The following is an 8,490-nucleotide window of genomic DNA, read 5'->3' on the forward strand; positions in this document are numbered from 1 at the left end:
AGATTTTGTATGCCAGCCTCTTCTCCACAGACAACACTAACTGACAAAACATAGTTAACATATTATGCATGCTATGCCTATTTCTTATTTTGTTTCACATAGGAAAATAGATTTAAATTGGTATCAAGTTTTCCTCTTGTTCCTCCCAACAATGGAAAATTACCAGGGAAGAGAAAATAAGACAAAGATTTAACTTTATGGAATAATTAGAGGAGAGCATATGATGTTCTCTCAAAAGGCCTTCCAGCTAAACAGTTGGGGAGTTTTATATTGTGAAACATTCTTGCCTGTATTAATACGTAAGAAAAGTAACAGTAGAACTGTGAAACAAATTAATAATCCAAAAAATACAAATGCCTGGGCCATAGCTAAATCTATAATCATACTGCAGCATGATGTCAAATGTATTGTGGGGTAAAATGAGAATTAGAGTTGATGCTGTTTGATACTTTTCCTGTTCATAATCCTGGAGCTTGAAATACTGTAGCAGATCAATAACATCATGCTATACTGTGTAAAGTGATTTGTTGAAATGATAATTATGAGTGAGGTTCTAAACAAACACTGCAATGTACAATGTTGACTTACTAATGGATCTAATGGTGATGGGATAAACACATACACAAAATAGCCCAAAGCCCTGTGATTTTCTTCATGATTTCATGAAAAGCTGTTTATTGTTTTCTATCTATATTATTTAACATTAAGAATAGATTTGTCTTTGTGAATTTATAAATGCTACTGGTCTGAAATTTTTGTGCTGACAGTCAAACTAACATTGAACAGAACTTTAGTTTCGTCAGATCTCCTAATAGCAAAATTTTGAAATAATAAGCTGATGGCTGATGGCTCTAAGTTAGTATTAATAAGCCTTTGCTTCTTTTGGAAGTGTCACCTGATCAGGTAAGCTTTGATTTACAAGATAATGTGAAGATATGTTTAGTTCAGAATATGATCTTCAGTATTTTCCCAAATAAGAATCTCTATCCCTAGTTTAAACTTGTAATATCCTGTTTAACAAAGCAGCAGCTTCAGTAGTACTTAGAGTACTTAGTGTTACGCAAGTTGTCAAAGGTTATTGCTGGGATCAGGGCTTTGAAAGCAAAGGTCAGGTAAAGATCCCTGCTTGGAACACACTAGGATATCAACCCCTGTGGTGTTTTTTTTCTTCATAAGTCTACTTATTAAATAAACCAATAATAACTTTACCTTTAATATAATTAAATGTATTGGTGTAAGTCACTGGAAAGGAACAAATACATGTATTCTGTTGAACAGCGTGGCTAACACAGCTGCAGTGTGTGTGAATCTTTCTGCACTTCATTCAGATGTTGGCTTGCATTAAGCAGTAAGAGATGTTGCCTGCAAAAATGTCTCACGACTTCAAAAAAACAGTTCTAATGTCTGTCTATTTTACGTGGGAAATAATATATTTCATCACTCTTTTACATGACATCAAAATCAGTGTGTCCTTTCTTAATCGTGACTGTGGAGGATCTTTTACAATGGAAATGAAAATACCCGACTCTGCCTGCCATACGATTTGTAACTAGCTTGAGATATCCAGAGGAAATGAATTCTGTAAAAGTTACTTTAGTCTCTTCATTTTGCCGTGTCTCAAATGTATCTGATTTTGTTTGAGTTTATAACAGCAATTTGTCGCTAAATTTTTAGTGGAAATGTATATGTTTCAACTGAAGTGCTCTAACGAGTCGTTGTCATTAAAATCCCATGAGTTCTGTCGCTTGCAAGGAACCGTGCGGAGTCCTGGAGCCCTTGTCACTGCTGGATAACTCAGAAGCTTCCTCATCTTGCTTGAGTGGTATGACATAACTCTGAAACACCTGAGATACCTTTAGGGCTTAAATATTTGGTTTAAATATCTAAAAGATAAGAGTTGCTGAAGCATTAGAAGACACAGAATTTAAAGATCAGATTGAGCCATGCCTCTTGCATTTACTTCTTTAATAAAGCTGTCAGGATGCTGACCAGCTAGCCGGCCAGATGCGCTCGTCTGTATTTTGGGTAAGTAATCGCTTGGGACTGGGATCTACTGTACAAGTTATGTCTGAACCCATTTGCAGTTATTTTAGGTGACACAATAAAGTGGTCAGCATAAACTGAGAAAACTTCATCTAGCACTTTAGCAACGTGCCAGAAGAAATTCCTTGGGATTCAGAGTCTAAGGTTTAATTTCAATTAATTGTCAGGATGCTGAGTATTATTTATTCCACACTAGGACTCATTTTAATCCAAAACACTGTCAGCTAGCATCAATGCAGGCAAAATTATATTTCTTCCTACATAGAAGCCTATCTAGATGTAATCCAGTTTGCTCTCCTGTCTCTGAGTCGGGTCTGCAAGGACAACAGGAACGGAGACTCCGCTGGCCTGGGATTCCCTTGCACTTGATCATGTGTCAGCAGCCTGATCTAATTAGGCAAGTCTATTTTTCCACAAAGTAAAATTATTATAGACAACAATATGATGAACGGAAAACTTGTCAAAGTTGTTAAATTACATCTAGCGTCGAAAAGGAGCCGTATCAGGCAGATACTCAGCAAGGCATTGAAGCCCAGTGGGCAGAGTGCTGGACAGAGATTGAGAAATCCGGGTTCCTTTCCAAACTCTCCTGACTTTTAAATGACCTTGAGCTGTCACTTCTCTGTGCTTCAGTTTCACTGTATGAGGAGGATAATAATCCTCCATAATTATTTTAGATTTACTGAAGAAAGGCTCTGTACCAACACCAGGCATTTCTTGTGCTATGGGTTAGATGCAGCTGCGGTTAAAGATGGATTTGGTCAAGACCGAGTGTATTCCAGAAAATCTCGGAAACTTTGGTTGTTCGACTCCTTGCTTTCAATTGTCTCTCAAGACACATTTCCATGTTAAAGGTCTTTCTTATCTTTCAGACCATTACAAAATATCTCCAGAACATTTCGTATTATTTTGTTGCTGCATTAATACTCACAGTTCTTACTAATGGTATTGGGAATTGCAAAGAGCCTCTCAAGATCATACAAATGATAACTTAACAAAGATAATGTGTTTTTTACCAAAAAAGAAATGTTTTGCAATTATATACTTAACATATCTGGGCAAAAATTTTATCAGTTGATGTTATAAGATATTTCAATCGGACTTCTAGTTTGAAACATTCTGTTCGAAACCAAAAAAGTTTTTTAAAAATTTCATCTTGATTTTACACATTTTGTATTAATATACAACTACAAGATCTGTGCACAAAAAGAACAGTCTACTTGCAAAACTGTTGAATGCTTTGACCTCAAGGGCATAGAAACTGTTGACTCATTGTTTTTACTGCGTATAATATTAGTCCTTTGTCACATCCAGGGAATGACATCATCTTCTTCATTGTTAGCAGCAGGTTTGCATAATAGAAAAAGTGCAGCATTAGTTGTCTGCTGTATTTGCTCTTAATAAATGAATGGATATCTCGTACCAAGATTCAGATTAGGATTTTTCAGTAACATTTAGAACAAGTTTGTGCCCAGTCCCTGCAAGGAGCTTCGCTCCTGCCCACCGTCTGCAGGGCGGGCAAGCTGGCGGGAGCACGGAGCCTGCAGAGTGAATGTCACTGGTGGTACTGGCTCCTCAAAAGCAGTACGGGGAGATGGGAAGGGAAGAGACTAGGCACAGAATGAAACAGATCTTTCCTTTGAGGTCAGTTCAGTAAAAGGAGTCCCTGAACTTCTGGGAATCATATTTCTCTGGAGTCTAAAATTGTGAAACTAAGTCATCTCTAGGACGTGCTAACAAAAAGGGAGCTGATTATCTTCAAAATGCACCAGGATGAGTATTTTATCCGTTCCAAATTTGTATTCATGTCTATTAGTGTTCTACTCCCTATAACTAAAATGTCCGTGTCCTATTCTCAAAGACTAATTCCCTGTAGGAAGTATGTGCTTACGCCTGTCTGCTTCGTGGAAGAAGGATACATCGTTATAGGTAGTGATCAGCCTAGCGGAAGTCTTCTTTGGGGTGATACGCCACCTTCTTCTGTAGGATTCTGCAGAATTCATTCATGGCAAGGAAAGTATAAGTGTTGCTTCCTGAACAATAAATATTCCCAGTGAAACAGTTTACTCGGGGAGAGATTCCTTGAGAGTCTGACAAAATGCCAACTCCTAATCTGTCTTCATTATCCACTGCCTTTAAGTTTTCCCAGAAAAATATGATGTATTTAACTATAAAATTATACCTTTGTGGTCCCAAAAAGATTTTATGTCAAATCTAAGTTCCTGTGTTCACAGGCTGAATCAAACTGGGCTTTGAAAAGCTGAAACCCATACAGCTGTGAGAGAAGAACCCAGGCAGCAGGCTGGGAAAGTTGGAGGCAATGAGTTAAGGATCCAGGATTGCTTAATCGCGGAGGCCCACGTACCAAGAGTGGACTCAGACAAGGGGTACACACATGGAAATACTTTCTAGAATGCCAGAGCTAAAAAAAAAAAAAAAAAAAAACCAAACCAACAAACCCTGCTGTAAAAGTCTAAATTCAGACCCACTGACTTGGAAGGGACCCAATGTATTGGCCTTTTTGCAATGGACTTATCTGTACTCGTGCAGGTAGAGACAGCTGCCTGGCAAGTAGATGGCTCAGGGTTGAGCAGGTGCATCTATCCCAAACCTATATTCCAAATTTCAGACTTAGCTGTTATGAGAACTTAAAAATGCTCTGCTTTTTTTCTTTATGTTTCATGTACTTTTGCCATATGAAGCCCAACTTCTTTTCTCAGTCTTCTGTCCCAGTCCACAGTTCGTCTTCAGTCAGCATTTCCAAAAGATCTCACGTGGCGTGAAGTTTGGTGAGGCTAAATCACTTGATTTTCCCTTACGCTGTTTAGGAGAGTTTTTACTTGGACAAAAGCAGTAATGCCAGCCATTTGCCTTCATCCCTTTAAAATTACTGGCCACCTCTAAAGAACTTGGTCTTTCTTTTATGTCACTTTATGACAACACACCTGAGCTAAACAGGTTGCTGTGGCCAAATTAAATGCTTGGGAAATAGGCCATACAATTAATTTGCAATAGTAAGTTGTCTCAGCATCATTTCTCTTCCTCTCAAGGGGAACGCTGGCTCAAGCAAAAGAAAAGATTAATGTAATAAAAATATTCTAAAGACATCCTGTTAATTGTCCCAAGCTTGGATGGTATTGTCTATTCTTCTGTTGTATGTAGCCAGCAAACAGTGTAAAATTCAGAATTTCTTCCCACCATGAAAGTATAGCCTTCAGTGCTACAGGATAATCTCTGCCTTTCTGGAAAGTGGATGAAAATGTGGTGTGGCAGAGCTTTGCTTTGGTTTTCACAGGTGATCTCAAATTTGCCCCATTTATGAATATAATAATAGGACTTCTTAATTTAGACACATCAGCAACTTTAATGAAGAGAATAAAGGTATGTGAACAAAAGGCAAATTGCAAGCAAAATAACAGCAGATTATTTTAAAATAAGGAAATCTGTTTTCTCTGAATATGCAAATAAAGTTTCCAATGTTTGTTTAGGGACAGAAAGGACTTGAGGTTTTAAATTCAGCCAAAATAGAAGCTTTCATTTACTACTACATTTGCAATGGTGACCTTGAGTATCACAGTCAGTGACAGCAAATCTCATATGAAAAGTGACTATATCCAGTAAAACTCAGAAATATTCACAAATGACTGAGTGATGCATAGCTTACAGAAAAGTTAGATGTAACAAGAGTCTGTAATTCTCTATTTGCTCTAAAATATCCTTTCCTCAAAACAGACAATGTCTGATTTAAGGCATTTTTGCTTATATGAAAATAGTCATAAAATGTGTAAGAAAATACAGGATGTTATTTGCTTCAGTTCATGTAAACTAATCAGGCTGAATGATGAATGAGTCTTCCTGTAATTCGGAGCACTACTGAATACTATGCATGACACAGTGTTCCTCCCCTCATAAACAGCTCGAGCTTTGTATATGTATCAGTGTAGAAAAATACGTATTGACTTATTCACAAATTACTTTTTAGGCACTGGATTCCCAGAAATGTATTTGTATAACAGCATCTAGAACCAAATGAATTTGTTGATAATTTAATCAGTTTTTCTTTCTTCCTATGGCCTTAAAGACACCTTGATTTTAAAAAAGTTATGTTCGGCATTCTGAAAAGCAGAACTTTTATCTCAACTTTGATGCTCACTTCCTTACTACTTCTTCTAATAGAGATTTTGGACATGGATTTCATTTTCTTTCAGACTGCCCATTAAGATGTTTCTTAATATTTTATCAAACAAACAGGTTCCCTACAAGAAGCTAACTTGTTCTCCTGCTTTTATTATTTATGTATCTTTCCAAAATGAAATATTTTGAATGTGGTACAGTTTTTTCACATATCAAATATGGATTGTTTCATTCTGTCATTCTGCAGAACAGTAAGGAGAGAAAATAAATGATATGTTTTATCTGATTGTACCTTGATCAGGTTTTTCTGTATTCTCAGAAAGAACAGTGTGGAGCTTCACTTGCTCCACAAAAAGCATTTTTAGCTTTGAAAATATTTTAAAGACATCTCAGGAAGGCCAGACCCAACACTAAGAGTGGAGTTCTCCTCATCTTAAAAAAAAGGCTCGTATTGCTTTACCATGGTCATGTCTGACCATTTAGGATCTCCTGGTATTTAGTCTCCATTACATGAATTGGGAAAAACTTACTAGTAGGAGCCAAAATATGGGCAGAATTTCCCACACCATAATACTTCCTATCGCTCTCCATCACCGACATGAGCGGGTGATGAAAACTGTCCATAATTGTGCTTGTGGGTACATCTTAATACGTGGCAACCTAGGAAATACTGACACTAGTGTTAGTTAGGTACTAACCATGGTGGGAGAGAAGTGTGAACCTTCGCATTGGGGAATTTTGCTGTCTTTTTGAAGTATAAATTGAAATTAATAAAGTTAGTGATAAGTCCATGGTGGCCACGGAAGTCTAAATGTTGTGGTAGGGCTTGTGTCTTTCAATAGACAAGTCAGAAAAGGCAGACGAGGTTTAAGTAATGTAGCCCTCCTTGTGTGATACACTTGCTATAGGCAGAGGATGTTGCAGATTTGTTCTGAACATCAAGTAATCCAAGGAAAACAATAGGACTGTGAAAATCCAGGAGTTAGACTTTAATTATTTTCCATCTCCTTTATTACCTTCTTAAATTATACTGCAAAGATCCAGAGCCTAGACCTCTGGGAAAGCTCCTCACTCTCCGGGGAAAGTCTGAGGAAGATTTTCTTCAAAATAATTTACCATTTAGTTTCCTCAATGTGCTAGAAACTACATATAGCTCTTCTGGCTCCTCTACAGATGCCTCCCATTTGTAAAAGGCACCTAATAACAAGTAAACGTTTTGGAAACATTTGAAAGATTTCTCAGTGCTCCAAGGTACCCAGCATTCTCATTATTTAAGATACGTACCCAAAGAGATTTCTCTCTTTTGGTGCCTCCAGTGCAAAATCATTACGTCAGAAGTAAATCAAGTCTAATTTGCAGGGAAAAAAATTGGATTCCATCGTGTGTTTCACATTGCGCCATTATGAAAATGGTATACTAAATTTGAATACTTCAATTGTACCATTAGATGGTGTCGTTAGGTGGCTTGCTAATTGATAGGTTATTGAAATGAACATTATAATTTCAGACTTCTTAGAAGCATCCATATGAAGAATTTCCAAACTTCAGAGAAGCAAACTGGGTGTTAGGAAGGAAAAACATTTACTGAGAATATTTCCTAATGCATGTCACTGAAAAATCGTTACGTAACTGCTGTGTGCATTCCAGGACTTGGTGCAGTCTATTTTTAATACCTGGTATGAAAGAACTTCCTGCTACTTTTTCTCTTTGAAGGCGGATTTGTGGTTCATTAGATCATGTTGTCAGGCCAATTTTTCTGCTATCCTTAAACCTCATTTTTCCTGCTAAAAAAAAAAAAAAAAAGGAGGTGAAACTGTATCAAATGGAAGAAGGTGCTGAGCATAAGATACCGTTAAGAGTAAGGTACATTATGTAAATCTTGCAGAACTAAGCACTGCCAACTCAGGCTTAATATTAAACCTGAAAAGAAATCTAAACATGTTAAACACATGCACTTTTAAGAAAAGCAAAAGAAGTTGTATGCCAAGCAACAGTGCCCAGCAAGAATTTTCAGCTTTGTGTTTATGAAGACAGATTTATTTTTTTTAATGAGACTAGTTTTAATTTCATACTGCTCTCCATGCAGTGTTATCACAGGTCACCATTTTGACCATAATTTATATAACAATGATTATTAACATAAAGCATTTTGCTTAAATGCAACCAAACTTCTTCAAACATAGGCTATGCAAGATAGTTCAGAATATTTTAACTGCCCAGAAGGTTTACAGCATTAGTGTAATTGTGCTGTTAAAATCCTAGACAAACAGAGACTGATCGAGATGAAGTGACCAGAGGGACCACCATTTTCAC

Source organism: Balearica regulorum, chromosome 8 (assembly GCF_011004875.1).
Source record: "Balearica regulorum gibbericeps isolate bBalReg1 chromosome 8, bBalReg1.pri, whole genome shotgun sequence".
Classification (NCBI taxonomy): Eukaryota; Metazoa; Chordata; class Aves; order Gruiformes; family Gruidae; genus Balearica; species Balearica regulorum.